We start from the raw sequence: 15,880 nt of genomic DNA on the forward strand, positions 1-15,880 counted from the left end.
CAGCAGGGGAAGCGGCTGGCCTCGCTGCCTTTGCCACAGAGCAGAGCCACCCTCCCACTTAAAAATGGGAGGTGAAAGGGCCTCATAAGTGGAATAGCCTAGGGCCTCTTTTCATCTAAATCCGGCACTGCCTCCAGAACATGCCAAGACCCCTCACCCCTATTGGGCTCTTTACATCTCTACAGCCTCTAAAATGGAGCATTAGTCAGAAAAGTTCATTGGAACAGGTTTATCTTCAGGCAATGGAAGAGTCATCCATCGGGAATGTTCCCATCAGCAAGATGACCAAGCTTTTCTTGGCATCTCCACAAAAATGTGAGTAATATCTCTGCCCATATCTCAGCATCCACTTATGATTTGCCTCTCCAGCAGGCATCAGTTGTGTGCTCACCCAAACTATCGTTTACTCAAAGTTTGAATGTATTTGTGTGGGTGTGGGTGTGTACATACATATATATATACACATACATACATACACATACCGTATATGACTATTGCAGAGATATTAGCCGGCTGCTCACTTCCACTTCATCTCCCGCATAAGTAATACATTGGCAGAGCCTTTGCCATTTGTCAGCCAGCAGTCAGTGAACACATTTGCTCGTCAATCTAATTTTAACCTTTTCTCGCATGAGCCTTTGTAAAACAACCAGCCAGTCTGTCGTTTCCTCCTCTTTCTTCTTTATGTAGTCTTTATCTTTTGATTTTATTAATCTTTAATTTAATATGCTTCGTTACATGCAGTCCTGCTAAGCCAAAGAACTAAAACATTCAATGGAAATTCTCTTTCACCCACTGAAAACTAATCCCCCCAAAGGTTAGGAATTGGCTTCTTTGTGCACTAAGGATAAACAATATGCCTAGCCAACACCATTTGATGATGGATGGAGCTAATATCTCCTGGCACCCCCCTGCATACCTGCCTGAAAAGTAAGTACTATTATAAATGCACCAAACTTATGGCATGAGTGGCTACATGCATATTGTTCTTGATAGTAGTGGGGGGAGGGGGTTTCCTTCAGGGTCAGTAGGAATGAATCCAGCAATATACCGTATTTTTCAGAGTATAAGACACTCCGAAGTATAAGACGCACCTAGCTTTTAGGGAGGAAAACAAGGGGGGGGAATCTGCTTCTGCCTCCCAGCAATTTGCCTCCTTGCAACAAACAGCAAACAGCAAACAGCACAGACGATATACACTGTTTGTAGTGTTACATTTCAGACTATACTTGTACAGATGCTGTTAAAATTGATGTGCTTTCTGGAAGCATAGTTATTCTCTGCTATTTAAAAGGAGATACAATAGCATTGGGCCTCTTCAGATCAAGCATTTATTTTAAAAAGCTTCTTCATTTTGTTAAGCTGCCTAGAACAATAATAAAGCAGTCTTTGAAAAATAAGTATAATAATTTGAACATTCTGTAGGCATTTATTGTTATTGACTTACCTCCGCAAATAGCCATATTAGCACAAGAAAAAAAAATCTGCTTCTGCCTCCCAGCAATTTGCCTTGTGGAGCAAACAGCAAGTTTCACTTTCAGTTTAAGCAGGCCTCTGAATCATCAGCTGTTTCAGGCTGCAGGGATTGCTACAGCCTATTGCAACGTCAGCAAGCCCCATTTTCCCCGTTTGCTGTAAGGAGGTAAATTGCTGGGAGGCAGAGGCCACAGGGTGGGGGACAGTGGGTGAGTGGGTCTACATTCAGTGTATAAGACGCATCCAAATTTTCACCCTCTTTTATGGGGGAAAAGGACGTGTTTTAGAGGCCAAAAAATATGGTATTAATAATCTCATTTTGGTTTATTTTAGTCTGTAGGAGATTCCTGGCATAAGTATGGAAGATGGTCCAGTCTACCAGTGGAATCAGAATCAACACAGATAGATTTAGCCTTGGTATTACTGCCCTTTGCCAGAGAATATGAACAACCTGAGATATGGTGCTTCTATGAATGAATTCTTTCAAGAGTTCAAACCACTTAACTGTAATTTGAGGCTTAATGCCATGAATTCCATAGGCTGCTGGGGAGTGATGATAATTTGCCAGTGACTGGAGTCTTTAATCCTCATTACTGTTAGTCCTCGACTTACAACCCACAATTGGGACTAGAATTTCTATTGCTAAGCAAGGCGGTTGTTAAATGAGTAGTGCCTGATTTTACAATCTTTCTTTGCTATGGTGGTTAAGCAAATCACTGCAGTTGTTAAGTGAATCATATAGTCATTAGGCGAATCCTGCTTTCCCCATTGACTTTGCTTTTTGGAAGTCAGCTGGGAACGTCATAGTGGCAATCATATGAGCCCGGCATATTGCAATTATTGTAAATACATACTGGTTACCAAATCCCCAAATTTTGATCATGCAACAATCATAAATGAGAGAACCAATTGTATTACTTTTTTCCAATGCTGTTGTAACTTCAAATGGTCATTAAATGAATGGTTGTAAGTCATGAATTACCCGATTGGTTTAAGTTTGATTGTCAAGACTGATTTAATGAAATAATGTTGTTTTCGTTTAAAAAAATTTAAGTAGTGTTTGAATTTTTTTTTTTAAATGTGCCCATTTAAATTCTAGTTCGCATTGCTGGGCATTAAGCACCTGTGTCAGCCAATGATTCAGTTCTGTCTCATTCAATTGTTATTCAAATCCATTTGGGAATTTTGGAACAATTCTACATTCTATTAAGCACTTTTCATATATTATTTACATTTTCACATGTATTATTTACAAGTTGCTTTAAAACAGTACTAGGATTATCAACAAGGTCAATTCCTTGAAAAATGTCCTCTAACCTTAAGCTTTAGGGCACTCCACAAGGGTTTGTTACTACAACAACAAAAGCCCACTGCATAGTCAGAAGGTTCATATTTCATAGTCTGATGTTCAAGATTATGTGGCCTTTGAAAGGTTATCGAATAATTCAACCAAATATATGGCAATAAAGCTCTCACGTTGTCTGGGGATAGATTCCCTGTTTAATTAATGAGTCCAGAAAGTGCTATATCAAGGCCCAACATCTACCACACGTTGAGACCAGTGGTGGGATTCAAAACTTTTTACTACCAGTTCTGTGGGCGTGGCTTGGTGAGCATGGTCTGGCTTGGTGGGTGTGGCTTGGAGGGCGTGACAGGGGAAGGATACTGTAAAAGCTCCATTCCCTCCCCACACCAGGGGAAGCTTACTGCAAAATCCCCATTCCCTCCCGATCAGCTGGGACTTGGGAGACAGAGAATAGATGGGGGCGGGGCCAGTCAGAGGTGATATTTACCAGTTCTCCGAACTACCCAAAATTTCGCTACCGGTTCTCCAGAACTGGTCAGAACCTGCTGAATACCACCTCTGTTTGAGACCACAGAAGTTGTGACAGACACAGGCAGACTGTAGTGTAGGCCAATCAACCCAGTTTGAAAATATTGTGATTTCTGGATCAAAGGGAGCTGATAGTCCCTTTCTCCAGTCTTTCTCCCAACCAGTCATACCAGCAGCCTAATCTGTTGGGTGACTGATAAACTATTAAGCCAATTCTCTTTCTATGGTTTTACTATTAAAAAAACAGGAACAAAGGAAGTATGTCCATCCGTTGCAGACCTACTGCAAATCTGGCCAGACAAAATCCAATAACCATTTAGCTAAAATAGTTGAGTTTATTGATCTTGTATGCCGCCCACTCCCGAAGGACTCCGGGCGGCTTACAATAAACAAGGGAAGGGGATAAATACACAAAACAACACTTTAAAATACACAACAGTCACAGTTTCCGAGGGGCTGGATATGTCGAGAGCCTCCCGGCCTGCTGGAGCAGCCAGGACTTAACGGCTTTGCGGAAGGCCGGGAGGGTAGTAAGGGTCCGGATCTCCACGGGGAGATCGTTCCAAAGGGCTGGAGCTGTGACAGAGAAGGCTCTCCCCCGGGGAGTTGCCAGCCGACATTGGCTGGCAGATGGAATCCGGAGAAGACCTAACCTGTGAGATCTAATCGGTCTATGGGAGGTAATCCGCAGGAGGTGGTCTCTCAGGTACCCAGGTCCGATGCCATGTAGGGCTTTATAGGTAACGACCAGCGCCTTGAAGCGGATCCGGAGACTAATGGGTAACCAGTGCAGCTCGTGGAGGATAGGTGTGACGTGGGTGTACCTAGGTGCACCCACAATCACTCGCGCAGCTGCGTTCTGGACCAGCTGAAGTCTTCAAACACTCTTCAAGGGCAGCCCCATGTACAGCGTGTAAATAAAGTAAAAAGCCATTTGACAGCGAGAAGGGCGACATCTAAATAAATAAAATGAAAAAAAAAATATTTCAATTTCTTACACCATTTAGCTGAGTGAAATTAATGGAAGTGCTTAGTTTGCGAAAGTCACACCTCAACATATTCGACATTTGTTTAATTGTTTATTTACCCTTTAATCAAATGCAACAATTTGTGGTATGGTTTTTCTGTCTTTCAAACAAATGCAAAGAGCCCTAATACAAGGCCAGAACAAGATTGAGTGGGTGGTGAGAATTATTAATGCATTTAATTTAGGTTTTCCCGAGTTTGATTATTACAACTGTTGAGGTGTTATTTTTTTCCTTGTAAAATAAAGATTGTATTACCAATCCTAAACTTACTTGATATGCATGAAAGATAACATCCAGCGCTACTACTATGAATTAAAATTATTACAATGGTATGTTTGAGTAGGTTTACTGGAATTTGCTAGTTAATTAGAATCTGTGATCTATCTGTCAAGAGTTCAAGGCTGAGATGAGCTTGTTTGAAAGCTTATTAAAGAGCAATATTAAGAGAGGAAAATGAGTCTCTTGTTTGTGTATTGCCTGTTACATTGATGTACGCGGGGTTTTTATTTCCACAGCAGTGTGTTAGATTTCAATCAGGGCAATTTCATTGCATATTATCCACCAGCTCTTTCTGAACCTTATATAAAGAAAATACTATTGTACTTACCTGCAAAGAATAATCTGTGTCTCTTCAAGTGATTTATTGTTAAACTGAAAGGTTGTCTTGGATTCTCTCAGGACATACTGTAGCTAAGGAGCGGATAAATGTTTCTGTAATTTTCCTGGGGCAGGAGGGTGTTCTTAAGCTCAATAATAACTTCCTTGGGGGTAATTGCAGTTGTTGCATTTTCTGACCTCTTGTAATTCACATTTGTGGCACCTCTGCAGTGCGTCTCTTGGTGGTTTGTTGAGCAGAATTTGGCAATCTTTCAGTAGCGGATCATTTTTATTTCTCCATTATTTTTTTTAAATTAGAAGTGGAGATGAGAGTTCACAGCAGAGTGGTTAATCCTGTTATGTTCCAGTTCTTTTCTGACTGCCTAGAGTACCTAAGTTTTTTTTCCATTTGAGTGAATATCCATTATTATCATTTCTCTCCCATATTTCTTCTGAACTTTGAGTTTACAGTATTAGTTTCACTACAGTTTGAAGAGGGGGGTTCCCTTCTCCAGAAAACTAGTTTGGAACCCCTGCAATCCCTTTTGGGAAGTGTATTCTGCATGGGGTGACAGCAGCAGGTTAATCGCCGAATCAATAGATGGAACCAGGGTAGTGCCCAATCAGAGGAGGTTTAGTCAAAAAAAGGGGGCTGGACTAGAAGACCTCCAAGGTCCCTTCCAACTCTGTTGATTCTGTTATTCCGATAAACCAGGGAGGCTAATTTCATCTTCCTTGCCTGCTGTTGTTAGAATGGAAATAGGGGGCGCCCATGGCTACTATAACAACAGTACTTCCATTTGCATTTGTCTTACACCGGGGTCTTCCATGCCTCTTTAGGGTAAGGGATGCCCCTGTGATTTGTGGACAATCAGGGTTACATTGGAGCAGGGGCAGCAGGAGTTAGAGCAGTGTTTCTCCAATGCATTCAAAGAGAGGTATTATTATTAGAAATAAGGGGAAATTAATCTCTCAGCGGAATCCCATACAATGAGCTTCTTCTTGAGCACATAGGAAATACACACCACTAAGGAGCTTCTTTCCAAGTCATCCTCTTTTAAACTCTGAGATATGGGACGTCCGTACTGATGCAGTAATCTCTACAATGGTTAGATGAAACACTATCCATCCTCAGTTTAAGGGCATGACTCCCAGTTTTAGTGGCAGACTGAGATTTGTCCCCCAGACAAGAAAACTTCTGAAGTTCTCTCTGGGGAAAAAGAGCTTTTCTCAAGATCTACCGGCTGTCTCCCTGAAACTACTGCACAACAACAGGAAGTGATTTTTCCACCTGTTATAGTTTAGGAGCCGCACCAGGGGAAGATTCTATATTTAGAATCTTTATTACAGTCCAGGAAGCTTCTGTCATGCCTCTCCTAGAGGATTTCTCATTTGAAGAAGAAGACATGCAGAATCAAATTTAGGAAAAGTCTGTAGGTTTACATCTTCGAAAGGACAAGTGTGTTGGCTGATACAAGTACTGCAGAAAGTGCTCTGTTTGAACAAAGAAGATCTGCAAGGACAAATGTGCCATGTCTGCCTGAAATTGTGGACTTCTGACACTCTCATTGTCTTTGTAAGAATTTCTTAGCTTCTAAGTTATCCTTATTCTTACTATAGGCAGTTACGTTCCATGCCCTTGGCTCTGTGGTCCAGGGCTCATCATTTCATTCTGAATCTTCCTACCTTGACTGTGACAATTTTTAATATCTACTTGTACAATCACTTGGTTTGGACTGGACTTACAGTTGAAAGTAATTCTCACCTTCAGCCTCTTTTACTTTGAATTGTAAATAGCAATAACAATAGCAATATAGATTTATATACTGCTTTATAGTGCTGTTCAGCCCCCTCTAAGCGGTTTACAGAGTCAGCCTATTGCCCCCAACAATCTGGGTCCTCATTTTATCCACCTCGGAAGGATGGAAAGCTGAGTCAACCTTGAGCCTGGTGAGATTCGATGTGCCAAATTGCAGGCAGCCGGCAGGCAGCAGAAGTCGTACTGCACTCTAACCACTGCGCCACCATGGCTCATGTCTTTTCTATGTGATGACTTAAATGCATTTTACTGCCAGATTTAGGCCTTTTTTTCATAGCCCAGTTGCCCATGTCTCCTTTTTCATTGGATGAAAAATGCTCCAGGACAAGCATCATACCTCCCCTCATTCTTTTCTCCAAACAATGGTGATCTTTCAGTTCTTAGGGTCACTGATCCAGAAAATGGTTGTCCTTCCAATGCCAGAAGCCATTTCAGAATTGCCAGATGGTGAAGAATATGAGTCAGGGAACCACTGGAAACTTCAGGAGTAGTTTTAATTTCTTACCCAGGTGTTGGAGTGGGATTTAAGTCCCCTGTGTTGCCATCAGAAAGTGTATAATGAGCAAGTTTTGAGTATGAACATTATCTGCTATTGGAAGTGAGATGCCTAAACAAGATCTTGTTACTATCTCATTGGGAACAAGGCTTCAGAGATACATTACTCACTGTTTCCGTTCCAATACTGAGGGGTGGGGTGGTAGTTTCCGTCTATATCCCAGCACTGAAATGTATTGAAAATCTACACTAAGTTCAAGAGAAGGAATGCAAGTATTTGTTTCAGCATCTTTCCCTTCATCTATCATCCTTGGCCAACAACAGCTACATTCAACCCCAACTGTTTGGGAAGATACAAAAATGAAGGAAAGTATTTCCCCCCCAAAAAATAAACCTACTTGAAGTTAAATCATGCTGTTTTCTTTTTTGCTTCATGGTACCAGTCTACACACGACAAACCAGTGTTTGCCTTTAGTGTTTCATTTTTCATAATTTTCTCATGTCAGACTTCTGTAGGCAGATTATCTACCATTTACAAATTCCCTCCCTATTGATATTAGCCAGGGCAAGAGGTTAGGAAGTGGCATAGCAAGCCTTTAGCTCTGCAGTCCAGGAGGTAGGAAATCAGTTATGGCAGCTCCAAGCTGAAGGGGCCAGGCTGGTGGGACTCAAAAAAGGCTCATCCCTCTAGAAGGAAATTAGGAAGGAAATTACTCTCACTGGGAATAAGACTGTACTGTAATGATACGTGAGACCAACCTTCTGCCTAGGAAACAAAATTCTGCCTAGGAAACTATCAGATAAGAGGCTTAATAGTCAGAAGGAAAAAAAACGTAGGATGGACATGCCCAAACTCAGGGGTGTCAAACTCAAGGCCTGCCGTCTGCATCCAGCCCATGAGGTGCTTAAATCTGCAGTCAGAAAAGGCCTGCAACTATCAAAGGACCAGCCCATGGTGCCTCTGCCGGCCAAAACAGGCTATGGGTTCCCCAGGCTCCAGCAGCATTCTGCAGGCTAAAAACGGGTCACCTGGAGGCCCCAGGAAGCCCCTGTGCAGCCCGTTTTTGGCCTCCCCAACAGGGGTGGGTTCAGGCTTCTTTTATTGCCAGTTCATTCAGGGACTCACTTTGGGCATGCGTACGTTTGATGCACGCTATGCGCGCATGCACACAAATTTAAAAATTGCAATATGGTGGCTCCTATGGCATTGCCAATAGAACCAGCTTGGGTGCATGGCCGGCCGAGTTACTATCTACTCAGCCGGACTGGTCCGAACAGGTAGGAACCCACTTCTGCTTCCCAGCCTCCAGCAGCACTCTGCCCGCCATGTCCACCCCAGCCACCCCCACCATGACCACACCCAACCGCAGCCATTTCACACACACACCAGCCTTCTGGGGTCAAACACAACCTTGATGCAGCCCTCAATAAAATTGAGTTTGACACCCCTGCCCTAACTGGTCAGATGGCAAAAAGTGGTGGCAGGAAATTTGTACCTTCAGACTTGCAAGACTCTGTTAATGTAGCCTTACAAAAAATAAAAGTAGAATCACCTCATCTAGTTACTGTATGTCTCCTGTCTGGTTTACCTGGAAAGGTTAGTAAAGGTTGTAGAAATGGGATGAAATGGGGAACAGCTTTTCTCCTCTTCTTTGGATTTGTGGGTGCCCATTTTTTAAAAACGCCTTTTGTATTTACACAGGAATATTGTTAATTTGTTCTCATTTTGCTCTCTCTCTCTTTGCTCTCTCTTCTTTTTGTGATTTTGAGTTTCATGATTCTGTTCTTAGTTCCCCCTCCCCTGTCATTCTAATTTATGTATGTTTCTGTGAATGAGCATTTATATTCAGTGTGTCTTAACTGACAGTGTTTCCTCAACTGTGTGTCTTTCAGCATTTAACCTTTAGGTCCACTCAATGCTTAATCTTTTGGGTTTAAATATCTGTGTGGAGTGGTATGACTCTCTTGTGTTTTGCTGAAGTTTCTTTTATTGCCCTTTTATGTACTCTTTTTCCTATTGCTTTTTTATTTTTTGCTCATTGTCTTTATTTAAATGTTCAAAATAGCATTCACTTTTCTCTGGATTGGTCTTCTTTTCATGCCTAAGGTTAGTTGTTTATTACCCCCATTATTATTTCTTCTTCAAAAACCTGATACACTTAAGTTTCATTTTTAAAAAACTCTCTTCCTTTTCCGGTTCACAGATTTCAGTGTTAGATATCTTGCAACTTCTTAATTCTTTTGCAACCCGCATAGTCCTTCGGATTACAGTGCCAAAATTTGGCTGCAAATCATCAAAAATCATTGGCACAATGTATTGCCAGATGCCAACAGGAAATTAAAGAGAGAAAAGCCTGGCACGCAGTTATTGCTTCTTTACAACTACAGCCATAACAATTCCGCAAAGGTTTTCTTGTATCTGTCTAGAAATTTTGTATTGTTAAGTATTTCAAACACAATGTCCCTGCATATTGCAAATATTAATTCTGCAAGCAAGGGGCATCACTAGAGAAATGTCAGTGAAGCTTTCCCCATTGACTTTGCTTGTCAGAAAGTTGCAAAAGATGATCACATGACCTTGGGACATTGCAACCTTCATAAATATGACTCAGTTGACAAGCATCTGAATTTGCTAAGGATCCAAGACCATGTGACCATGGGGATGGTTTTAAGTGTGAAAAATAGTCATAACTCACTTTTTCCAGTGCCTTTGTAACTTCCAGCGGTCACTAAGCGAATGGTTGTAAGTCGACCATTACCTATACTGTATACATTGTAACATCACAATTCAACCACTTCTTCTCACATAGTACACAAGATCAGGAAGTGCACTGTGCATTGCAATGTTCTAATTCAGTGGTGGGTTTCAAAAAAATTTAGAACCTCTTCTGTAGGTGTGGTCTGCTTTGTGGGAGTGACTCATTGGCCATGTGACCGAGTGGGAGTGGCTTGCCAGCCATGTGACTGGGTGGGTGTGGTCAACTTGTAAAATGTGGTGAAACTCACTTAACAACGCTCTTGCTTAGCAACCAAAATGAAACTCTGGCATTTGAAGCACACAAGTCTTAAAGCTGTCAAGTTACAAGACCCTTGCACCCCTAACCCTTTAGGAAAAACCCCCCAGGGGTGTTCAAACTTGACAGCTTTAAGACTTATGGGCTTCAACTCTCAAAATTCCTCCTCCAGTCATGTTGGCTCAGAAACTCTAGCATTAAAGTGTGCAAGTGTTAAAGTTGTCAAATTACAAGACCCTTGCACCTCTAACCCTTTAGAAAAAAATCCCCAGGGGTGTTCAAACTTGACAGCTTTAAGACTTGTGGACTTCAACTCCCAGAATTCCTCCTCTCGCTCTTCATCTTGATGATGTGCGGACAGGGGGGGGAGGGAGCTGGAACCGGTTCTAAATGGCACTGTAGATTTGTGGAACCTCTTCTATAGAAGAGGTTAGAACTGGCAGGAACCCACCCCTGTTCTGATTCCTGTTTTGCCCATGCTCCCACCCTCCCTAGTGCCTCTGGACAGACAGCTTGGTCTATTCTTTTTTTATGCTATTAGGAAGTTTTAACAATGAAACCCTACTTGAATTGCTTTGCTGCAATTAAATCTCTAGTATATCCAAAGGCAAGCATTTAATTTTGTGTGCACAAACACTACTTTGCTTGGCACCAGCTCTCACCTGGAGGAATTTTGTTGTACCAATTCTTTTCCTAGCTTTTCCTAGTTCTGAACTTAGAGGTGTAAAGTTCACATGAAAAAAAAGTTTAAATCAATAAACAATATTGAATGTTTAGACTCAGTTACCTGGGAATCATAATCAAACTCAGTGGGATGTAACTTTTCATTGGAAATGAATAGAGCTGTACATTTTTCAGCCATTGCCTGCATACTTGGTATTCTGAGCACAAAATATACTCTTGCAAACAATGAAATGAATGCTTCACCAAGCGTCTGGGTGATAAAACTGGTAAACTGCAGGAGTTCTGAATGGGTGTGAGAGCAAATCTAGAAAAAAGAAAACCGCATAGCGTAGCGTAGCATAGCATAGCATCGCATAGCATCACATCGCATAGCATAGCATAGTAATGCAAGCTTGAGAAATTGATAGACTTGCCTGAAAATAAACAAAACATCTGGATAAATTATCCATGTATAACTTTACCCATTCAGAGTATTTTAACTTTGGAACCCATGCTAGATGTTCAAAGCTTCCTTCTTCCCTTCCTCCCTCCCTCCCTCCCTCCCTTCCTTTCTTGCTTCCAATATAGCCAGAAGTTTCCTCTCCCATAATTCTAGACAGCATGATAACAATGAAATCTAAACAAGTAAAATGTAATCTCCAAGGAAGTGGAGACTATTTATTGTTGTTGTTGTTGTTGTTGTTGTTAATGGTATTGTTATTATTAAGTTAAGGTGACATTCCTTGTCACCTTCCTTTCACCAGAGGGTGCAGTTCCAAGCTCTCTAGGATTCAGCATGTGCGTCTGCATTTTTATATCATAATACTTGGAATTGCAGTGCTTTAACACATGTCCCCAAAGTGGCAAAGAAAGATGTTGTGTACTTAACTTACCTAAGAGTCATTAGATGAATAAAAAAATTATCACTAAACAAATGACAAGTTCATCGATTTCCACAGAAGAGAGAGGACTTGATAATGTAGAAGCAATAATGGTCTTTTAGTCAAAAGATTGTCTTTTGAACAGTGTTATACCCTGACAAGCTGCACAATAAAATAACTGAATTCAGCAGCAAAGGAAGGAATTAGTGATAATAAAACCACGGAAACAAAAGATGGGAATGTATTTATCTGTGAATCCTATCAGAAAACATTCTAGCAGTACTTTCATCATCGGTATTCTAATAAACAATTGTCCCAGAGGACTAGGCAACATCAGTTTCTTTCATATTGGAATTTTCTTTGAGTCTATTCTTTCTTTAAAAAAAAATTTTTTTAATAGGAAGTGGAGCTTTTTGTGCAGTTTGAAACAAACTTTAATATTACCCTAGGTGTCAACAGTTTGCATATTTTATAGCATGCTGATAATGATCAGAAAAGATTTGCTGTCCTATGGGCTGCAAGCATTCAAGTTGGAATAAGAGCCAGATTTCATGGTTAGCTGGCTAAGTGGCTAGTCAATATATCAGCACTTTATCACTTTGCAATGGTGAAGCTAATGCATTATATTCTTCCTACGTACCCCAAACCTAGCTTTCTAGAAAATTGCCCAAAGTATATTTAGCAATCATTTCTTGTTTATCACTTTTTATCTTTTGTTAATGCTTCAAGGTACAACTCTTATTTAACTGGTAATTTCCTATTCATTATTAAACAGATTGGCATAGGGACACCCAGAGACATGCCCCAAAACTCCCATCATGGATTCACACCATGCAATGGTGTCATATAAAGTATCTCCTGCTCCGTTTTGTCATTTTTACTTATAATATCAGTTAACAACTGCCCATGATCTGGCCAGCATTATAGAGTTGCAAAATAGCCGAGGTAGGAACAAAATATATGACATCACAGAACTAGATGGAATAGTTTATGATGAGGGAAATTGATTACCATTCTGGGATCATCACTAGCCCCATCTCACACAGCTTCCAGAGAAGACACAAAAACTAATTGCTTTTTCCAAGCTTAAAAAGGTTATCTACCTGTGCTGTAAGATTTGCTAGCTCTTGAAACAATTCAATGTATCCTGAGCCGTTTGGTAGCCTGATTGAACTTGATGTCTGTCAGTTCCAAAGAGGGAAGACACAAAAGGCAGAAATATTTCCCCCCCAAACAGATTTATAATGTTCTTAGGCAACATCTGAAGGAATCTTGAGGAAATTGAGTAAGGTTCTACATTTAGGCAAGAAAAACAAAATGCACAGGTACAGTATAGGTGGTACCTTGCTCAATAGTAGTAACTGTGAGAGGGATCTTGGAGTTCTAGTGGACAACCATTTAAATATGAGCCAGCAGTGTACAGCAGCTGCCAAAAAAAGCCAACACAGTTCTAGGCTGCATAAACAGAGGGATAGAATCAAGATCACGTGAAGTGTTAATATCACTTTATAATGCCTTGGTAAGGCCACACCTGGAATACTGCATTCAGTTTTTGTCACCACGATGTAAAAAAGATGTGGAGACTCTAGAAAGAGTGCAGAGAAGAGCAACAAAGCTGAGTAGGAAACTGGAGACTAAAACATATGAGGAACAGTTGCAGAAACTGGATATGTCTAGTCTAATGAAAAGAAGGACTAGGGGAGACATGATAGCAGTGTTCCAATATCTCAGGGGTTGCCACAAAGAAGAGGGAGTCAAACTATTCTCCAAATCACCTGAGGGTAGAATAAGAAGCAATGAGTGGAAACTAATCAAGGAGAGAAGCAACTTAGAACTAAGGAGAAATTTCCTGACAATTAGAACAATTAATCAGTGGAACAGCTTGCCTCCAGAAGTTGTAAATGCCCCAACAATGGAAGTCTTTAAGAAGATGTTGGATAGCCATTTGTCTGAAACGGTATAGGGTTTCCTGCCTAGGCAGGGGGGTTGGACTAGAAGACCTCCAAGGTCCCTTCCAACTCTGCTATTGTATTGAAAATTAATGCAGAGTTTGTATTTTGATTGCACTAGTATAAATTGTGATGAAATTAATCAAGCCAGGAGCCCCATGCCTAGGATTATCCATGCCAAATTTCAGTCAGATAGAGTAATAATTTGTTCAAAGAGAAAGGAATTTTTTAACAAAGCCTCTTCCTGAACAAAGCAAAAACAGCTTTTGAGAATTACACAGTTGTATAGAAATGTTCCCTTTTAACTCACTCCTTCTGCCTAAATTTGACAGTGATTCTGAAATTCTCTGACCTTTCACCCGGTGGTGGGATTCAGCCAATTTGCAGTTATTTGGGAAAACCGGTTGTTAACTTTCTAAGCAGTTCGGAGAACTGGTTGTTGGAAGAAATCTCCTTTTGCTTTTCTTCACTTTACAGGGCTAATCCTGTAAGGAAGGCAGGAAGGAAGCATTCTGGGGTTGTTTCTAGCCTAATATTTATTGCCCTGCTTACACTCAAAATAAGATGGTGGCGCCTCTAATTGTTTTTCAATGTGTGCGGAAAAGTATAGTATTTGAGCAGCACATTTTCATGCCTGAGCACCTGAATTTTTTTCACAGATGTTTCACAGAGCAATTGATTTATAGGATCCCAATTGGAATGGAGAAAAATGGTTTTGTGCATGTGTGTGTGTGTGTGTGTGTGTGTGTGTGTGTTTGAGTGAGCGAGGGATCCAGTAAGGGAACTGCGCCTATTTAGGAAAGAAGGTAAATTATTGCAAACATGATCAATCGAAGGTAAGTATGGGGACAGGTTGGGCAGTAGAGAGAAATTGATAAAAGAGTGGGAGAGAAGAAGAAAAAAAGAGGGAAGAGAGACAGAAAGAGACAGAGAAGGACAGAGAAAGTGACAGAAGAGTGGGAAAGAAGGAGAGAGAAAGAGAGACAAAGAGAAAGAGGGTGAAAGAGACAGAAAGAGACAAAGAGGAGAGAGAAGGGAGAAGGAGAGAGAAAGTGACAGAAGAATGGAAAAGAGGGAGAGAGAAAGAGAAGAGAGACAAAGAGAAAGAGGATGAGAGAGACAGAGAGAGAAGAGAGGAAGAGGAAAGAGTAAGAGAAAACATCTCATTTCAACCCTGAAGGTGCAAATATTCTCTTTGATTGGTAATGTTATTTGTCCATTTAATATCCAATACTCTCATTTCTCCTTAAGTTCATCAAGAATTCCCTTCTTTTTATTGAATTTATCACAATACCTTGAGAACAACTTTTTCAGCATAGTTTTACAGCTATTTAAAATATATAGTAATTTAGGTCAGGTTTTCAGAATATTAATCTATTTATAAGTCACTAAGTGCAAAGAAACAGATTCAGAAAGTTGGCTTCCCTTTCTGTAATTGCCTATTGCCTGCTTAATTTTCTACCTACATTTTTGATAACTGATATTCACGTTGACCCAAGAAGCCCATCATAGAAAGAAACCCTCCCTATGAACTTTGTTGGGTTTCCATGGAATGAAGTTTGATCTTTTTCTCAACCATACAGTAGCATATTCTTTCGAAGGAGGATATAATCAAGATAGTCCATAATTGCCTATCAATCTAACAGTATGGCGATTGACAATCTCTTTATATTTCAACTCTAACTCTTTCAGTCTTAAAGGTTTGGTGAGGAGAAATCCAAAAATTATTTTAAAGAGGAAAAAAATTGCACCCATTGAGACATGTATATATACACAACACACAGAGAAACAAACTTTACAAAGTGCTAAGTCTGCCCACCAACTAACTAACTAACTAACTAACTAACTAACTAACTAACTAACTAACTAACTAACTAACTCTCTCTCTCTCTCTCTCTCTCTCTCTCTCTCTCTCTCTCTCTCTCTCTCTCTCTCTTAAAGAGAGGGAGAGAGAGAGAGAGAGAGAGAGAGAGAGAAGAGAGAGAGAGAGAATCCCTCCCTCCTTCAGCCCAACACTCTTGCTGGCATCCCGGACAGATGAGGGACTGCAGAGGGTCTCCTCGAATCTAGGGCAGCGAGTCATTCGGTGGAAAAGTTGCCTCTTGGAAGGAATGACCCGGCTTG

At 40.8% G+C, this 15,880-nt stretch overlaps 1 protein-coding gene across 1 annotated transcript in view; it reads left to right on the forward strand.

Annotated features, from left to right (window-relative positions):
* The first annotated feature begins 911 nt into the window (after positions 1 to 911).
* Positions 912 to 15,880, forward strand: part of ITGB6 (integrin subunit beta 6) — a 105,750-nt gene continuing 90,781 nt past the window's right edge. The window contains exon 1 of the mRNA XM_087709892.1: positions 912 to 930. The gene's annotated coding sequence lies outside the window, so the exon portion shown is untranslated. The remainder of the gene's footprint in view (positions 931 to 15,880) is intronic.

This window comes from Thamnophis sirtalis, unplaced genomic scaffold, assembly GCF_051295495.1.
Source record: "Thamnophis sirtalis isolate CommonGarterSnake01/CBP01778 unplaced genomic scaffold, rThaSir2_p1.2 scaffold_1, whole genome shotgun sequence".
Classification (NCBI taxonomy): Eukaryota; Metazoa; Chordata; class Lepidosauria; order Squamata; family Natricidae; genus Thamnophis; species Thamnophis sirtalis.